The following is a 6,599-nucleotide window of genomic DNA, read 5'->3' on the forward strand; positions in this document are numbered from 1 at the left end:
TAATTCCGGCTTCCAGGGGCACCAAAGTAATCAGGGTGGTTATAATCAAGGTAATCAGGGTGGTTATAATCAAGGTAATCAGGGCGGTTATAATCAACAATCCAGCCAAGGGAGTCAGCAGCAACAACAGTCTGGATACCAAAGTAATCTGAAGTAGTTGAATAGTGGGCAGTATCACGTTTTCACCACAAGTTTATGCAAGAGGGACCAGAAGCTCCACAAGCGGGCTGTGAACACCGTTGAGCCGGCAGTTCCCTATTACTTGCGATGGTCTGAGCAGCCCATTATGTGGAGTCGAGCGGATCACCCGCCCCGGGTCGATACCCGTGTCACTTGGCTTTGGTGGTGGCGCCTCAAGTTGATGGATATAAGTTCACTAAAGTACTCATGGATGGGGGAAGCAGCATTAATATCCTTTATTATGAAACCTTCCGTCGCATGGGGTTGACCGATAAGAATCTTAAGCCATCTAATACTGTTTTCCATGGAGTGGTGCCTGGTAAGTCGGCATACCCTGTAGGCAGGATTGAGCTGGAGGTGGCCTTTGGTAATGAGCATGATTCCAGGGCCGAGAAGTTAACCTTTCAAGTGGTCAAGATCAGAAGCCCATATCACGCTCTATTTGGACGGCCGACTTATGCTAAGTTCATGGCACAACCTTGTTATGTTTACTTGCAGCTCAAGATGCCGGGTTATAAGGGAACCATCACGGTGCATGGAAGCAGGAAAATAGCTTTGGAGTGTGAAGAAGGTGATGCTGCTTATGTTGAGTCTGCCTGTGCAACAGAGGAGTTGAAGTTTTACAAAGACAATGTTGATCCGGCGAACATGACGTCTTAGAAAAAGCCAACTACAGAGCATGATCCAATGCTAAAGTTTAAGTCGGCCAATGACACTAAGCTGGTTGACTTTGTTCCTGCGACTCATATAAGCAGTTCAGTATCAGTGCTAACTTGGATCCTAAATAGGAAGGTGCGCTCATCGAGTACATCCGTGAGAACCGGGACATCTTTGCATGGAAACCTTCTGACATGCCGGGTGTACCGAGGGAACTCGTTGAGCACACTCTCAATATTGATCTGAAATTTAAGCCGGTCAAGCAATTCCTTCGTCGCTTCAATGAGAGGCGTAAGGCCATTGGTGAAGAAGTGGCCTGGCTCTTGGCGGCTGGGTTCATTGTTGAAGTTTTTCATCCGGAGTGGTTGGATAATCCGGTGCTGGTGCTTAAGAAGAACGGCACTTGGCGTATGTGTGTGGACTACACGGACTTAAACAAGGCTTGTCCGGCTGATCCTTTTGCTCTCCCTCGCATTGATCAAACCACTGATGCTACGGCGGGTAGTGAGCGTTTGAGTTTTTTGGATGCTTATTATGGTTATCATCAGATCAAGATGGCAGTTAAGGACCAGGAGAAGACAACTTTCATCGCTCCCTTTGGAGCCTTCTACTATGTGTCTATGCCTTTCGGTCTCAAGAGTGCCCAGGCGACTTATCAGCGATGTGTGCAGAATTGTCTTCACAGTCAGATTGGGCGCAATGTTCATGCTTATGTCAATGATATTGTGGTGAAATCCAGAGAGAAGGAAACTTTGATAGATGATTTGAAATATGATGCTTAACTCGGCCAAGATGATGCTTAACCCGGCCAAGTGCGTTTTTGGTGTGCCAGCAGGCAAGCTTTTGGGTTTTCTGGTTTCTAACAGAGGCATTGAGGCTAACCCGGAGAAGATCAAGGCCATTACACACTACAAAAAAAAGACACATCCATGACATTTTGGGCCGAAGGAATTTTTTTTCTGTCATACATATGACACTTCTATGGCGATAATTGTGACAAAACATGGTATCATCATAGATGTGGTGGGCTCCTACTTCTATGATAATAAATCATGACAGAAAATGGGCTTTTCGTCCTAGGCGGGCCGGAGATGCAGCTGCATGACATTCTTTGGGCGGTGCATGACGGAAAAAACCGTGGTAGAAGCGAGGGGGAAGCAAATTTCAGGGAGTTACCGGTTACGGTGGGAGGTCGGGGGCGAAGCGATGTGCATTTCTCTCGTACAGGTACGCGCATGTGTGCGAGGCGTTGGGCTCTAACTGAACCCGAGCAATTGCACTGCAGGCTACGCGTTACTGAACCCGAGCGATCGATCGATGGCTGTTAACTGAACCCGATGGAGCGATTCCTTCGCTACTGCTGCTAACTGAAGCAGATCGATGCTGCCTCCAGGATGAACAGTGAGTGTTGCGGGGTGGGGTTTGGATGAACAGTGAGGGGTGGTGTTGCCTCTGGACGAACAGGAACCCGTGGTGCGGAGGGCTGGATGAATAGTATGTTGGGGAACGTTGCAGAAAACAAAAATTTTCCTACTCGTTTCACCAAGATCATCTAGGAGTTCATCTAGCAACGAGTGATTAGATGCATCTACATACCTTTGTAGATCGCGAGCGGAAGCGTTCAAAAGAACGGTGATGATGTAGTCGTACTCGACGTGATCCAAATCACCGATGACCAGCGCCGAACGGACGGCACCTCCGCGTTCAACACACGTACGGGACGGGAGACGTATCCTCCTTCTTGATCCAGCAAGGGGGAAGGAGAGGTTGATGAAGAATCCAGCAGCACGACGGCGTGGTGGTGGATGCACGGTGTCACAGCAGCAGGGCTTCGCCGAGACTACGAGGGAGAGACGTAACGGGGGGAGGTGGAGGCGCCAGGGGCTGGTGTATGAAGTCCCTCCTCTCCCCCACTATATATAGGGGTGCCAAGGGGGGTGGTGCGCAGCCTAGGAGATCCAATCTCCTATGGCCGGCGGCCAAGGGGAGGTTTCCCTCCCCCCCCCAAGGCACCTAGGGGTGCCTTCCACCACTAGGACTCCTCCTAGGGGAAAACCCTAGGCGCATGGGCCTATAGGGGCTGGTGCCCTTGGCCCATATAGGCCAAGGCGCACCCCCTACAGCCCATGTGGCCCCCCGGGACAGGTGGCCCCACCCGGTGGACCCCCGGGACCCCTCCGGTGGTCCCAGTACAATACCGATAACCCCGAAACTTGTCCCGATGCCCGAAATAGCACTTCCTATATATAATTCTTTACCTCCGGACCATTTCGGAACTCCTCGTGACGTCCGGGATCTCATCCGGGACTCCAAACAACATTCGGGTTTCTGCATATACATATCTTCATAACCCTAGCCTCACCGAACCTTAAGTGTGTAGACCCTACGGGTTCGGGAGACAAGCAGACATGACCGAGACGACTCTCTGGTCAATAACCAACGGCGGGATCTGGACACCCATGTTGGCTCCCACATGCTCCATGATGATCTCATCGGATGAACCACGATGTCGAGGATTTAATCAATCCCGTACGCTATTCCCTTTGTCTATCGATATGTTACTTGCCCGAGATTCGATCGTCGGTATCCCAATACCTCGTTCAATCTCGTTACCGGCAAGTCACTTTACTCGTACCGTAATGCATGATCCCGTGACCAGACACTTGGTCACTCTGAGCTCATTATGATGATGCATTACCGAGTGGGCCCAGTGATACCTCTCCGTCATACGGAGTGACAAATCCCAGTCTTGATCCATGTCACCCAACAGACACTTTCGGAGATACCCGTAGTCTACCTTTATAGTCACCCAGTTACGTTGTGACGTTTGGCATACCCAAAGCACTCCTACGGTATCCGGGAGTTACACGATCTCATGGTCTAAGGAAAAGATACTTTGACATTGCAAAACTCTAGCAAACGAACTATACGATCTTGTGCTATGTTTAGGATTGGGTCTCGTCCATCACATCATTCTCCCAATGATGTGATCTCGTTATCAATGACATCCAGTGTCCATAGTCAGGAAACCATGACTATCTGCTGATCAACGAGCTAGTCAACTAGAGGCTCACTAGGGACATGTTGGTGTCTGTTATTCACACATGCATTACGATTTCCGGATAACACAATTATAGCATGAATAAAGACAATTATCATGAACAAGGAAATATAATAATAATGCTTTTATTATTGCCTCTAGGGCATATTTCCAACAGTCTCCCACTTGCACTAGAGTCAATAATCTAGTTACATTGTGATGAATCGAACACCCATGGAATTCTGGTGTTGATCATGTTTTGCTCTAGGGAGAGGTTTAGTCAACGGATCTGCTACATTCAGGTCCGTATGTACTTTACAAATCTCTATGTCTCCATCTTGAACATTTTCACGAATGGAGTTGAAGCGACGCTTGATGTGCCTTGTCTTCTTGTGAAACCTGGGCTCCTTGGCAAGTGCAATAGCTCCAGTGTTGTCACAGACGAGCTTGATCGGCCCCGACGCATTGGGTATGACTCCTAGGTCGGTGATGAACTCCTTCACCCATATTGCTTCATGTGCTGCCTCCGAGGCTGCCATGTACTCCGCTTCACATGTAGATCCCGCCACGACGCTTTGCTTGCAACTGCACCAGCTTACTGCCCCACCATTCAAAATATACACGTATCCGGTTTGTGACTTAGAGTCATCCAGATCTGTGTCGAAACTAGCGTCGACGTAACCCTTTACGACGAGCTCTTCGTCACCTCCATAAACGAGAAACATTTCCTTAGTCCTTTTCAGGTACTTCAGGATATTCTTGACCGCTGTCCAGTGTTCCTTGCCGGGATTACTTTGGTACCTTCCTACCAAACTGACGGCAAGGTTAACATCAGGTCTGGTACACAGCATGGCATACATAATAGAACCTATGGCTGAGGCATAGGGGATGACGCTCATCTCTTCTATATCTTCTGCCGTGGTCGGACATTGAGCTGAGCTCAATTTCATACCTTGCAACACAGGCAAGAACCCCTTCTTGGATTGATCCATATTGAACTTCTTCAATATCTTATCAAGGTATGTGCTTTGTGAAAGACCTATGAGGCGTCTCGATCTATCTCTATAGATTTTGATGCCTAATATATAAGCAGCTTCTCCAAGGTCCTTCATTGAAAAACTTTCATTCAAGTAGGCCTTGATGCTATCCAAGAGTTCTATATCATTTCCCATCAACAGTATGTCATCTACATATAATATGAGAAATGCTACAGAGCTCCCACTCACTTTCTTGTAAACGCAGGCTTCTCCATAAGTTTGTGTAAACCCAAACGCTTTGATCATCTCATCAAAGCGAATGTTCCAACTCCGAGATGCTTGCACCAGCCCATAAATCGAGCGTTGGAGCTTGCACACTTTGTCAGCATTCTTAGGATCGACAAAACCTTCCGGCTGCATCATATACAATTCTTCCTTAAGGAAACCATTAAGGAATGCCGTTTTGACGTCCATTTGCCATATTTCATAATCATAGAATGCGGCAATTGCTAACATGATTCGGACGGACTTCAGCTTCGCTACCGGTGAGAAAGTCTCATCGTAGTCAACCCCTTGAACTTGTCGATAACCCTTAGCGACAAGCCGAGCTTTATAGATGGTCACATTACCATCCGCGTCTGTCTTCTTCTTAAAGATCCATTTATTTTCTATGGCTCGCCGTTCTACGGGCAAGTCAGTCAAAGTCCATACTTCGTTTTCATACATGGATCCTATCTCGGATTTCATGGCTTCTAGCCATTTGTTGGAATCCGGTCCCGCCATCGCTTCTTCATAGTTCGAAGGTTCACCGTTGTCTAACAGCATGATTTCCAAGACAGGGTTGCCGTACCACTCTGGTGCGGAACGTGTCCTTGTGGACCTTCGAATTTCAGTAGGAGCTTGACCAGAAGTATCTTGATCATTATCATTAACTTCCTCTCTAGTCGGTGCTGGCACCTCAGGAACATTTTCTTGAGTTGTGCCATTTTCCGGTTCAAGAGGCAATACTTCATCAAGCTCTACTTTCCTCCCACTTACTTCTTTCGAGAGAAACACTTTCTCCAGAAAGGACCCATTCTTGGCAACAAAGATCTTGCCTTCGGATCTGAGGTAGAAGGTGTACCCAATAGTTTCTTTTGGGTACCCTATGAAGACACATTTTTCCGATTTGGGTTCGAGCTTTTCAGGTTGAAGGTTCTTGACATAAGCATCGCATCCCCAAACTTTTAGAAACGACAGCTTAGGTTTCTTCCCAAACCATAATTCATACGGTGTCGTCTCAACGGATTTCAACGGAGCCCTATTTAAAGTGAATGCGGCAGTCTCTAAAGCATAGCCCCAAAAGGAAAGCGGTAAATCGGTAAGAGACATCATAGATCGCACCATATCTAATAGAGTGCGATTACGACGTTCGGACACACCATTACGCTGAGGTGTTCCAGGCGGCGTGAGTTGTGAAACTATTCCACATTTTCTTAAGTGTGTGCCAAACTCGTGACTCAAGTATTCTCCTCCACGATCTGATCATAGAAACTTGATTTTTCGGTCACGTTGATTTTCAACCTCACTCTGAAATTCCTTGAACTTTTCAAAGGTTTCAGACTTGTGTTTCATTAAGTAGATATACCCATACCTACTTAAATCATCAGTGAGGGTGAGAACATAACGATAGCCACCGCGAGCCTCAACACTCATTGGACCGCACACATCGGTATGTATGATTTCCAATAAGTCGGTTGCTCGCT

Source organism: Triticum aestivum, chromosome 2B, assembly GCF_018294505.1.
Source record: "Triticum aestivum cultivar Chinese Spring chromosome 2B, IWGSC CS RefSeq v2.1, whole genome shotgun sequence".
In the NCBI taxonomy this organism is placed as follows: domain Eukaryota; kingdom Viridiplantae; phylum Streptophyta; class Magnoliopsida; order Poales; family Poaceae; genus Triticum; species Triticum aestivum.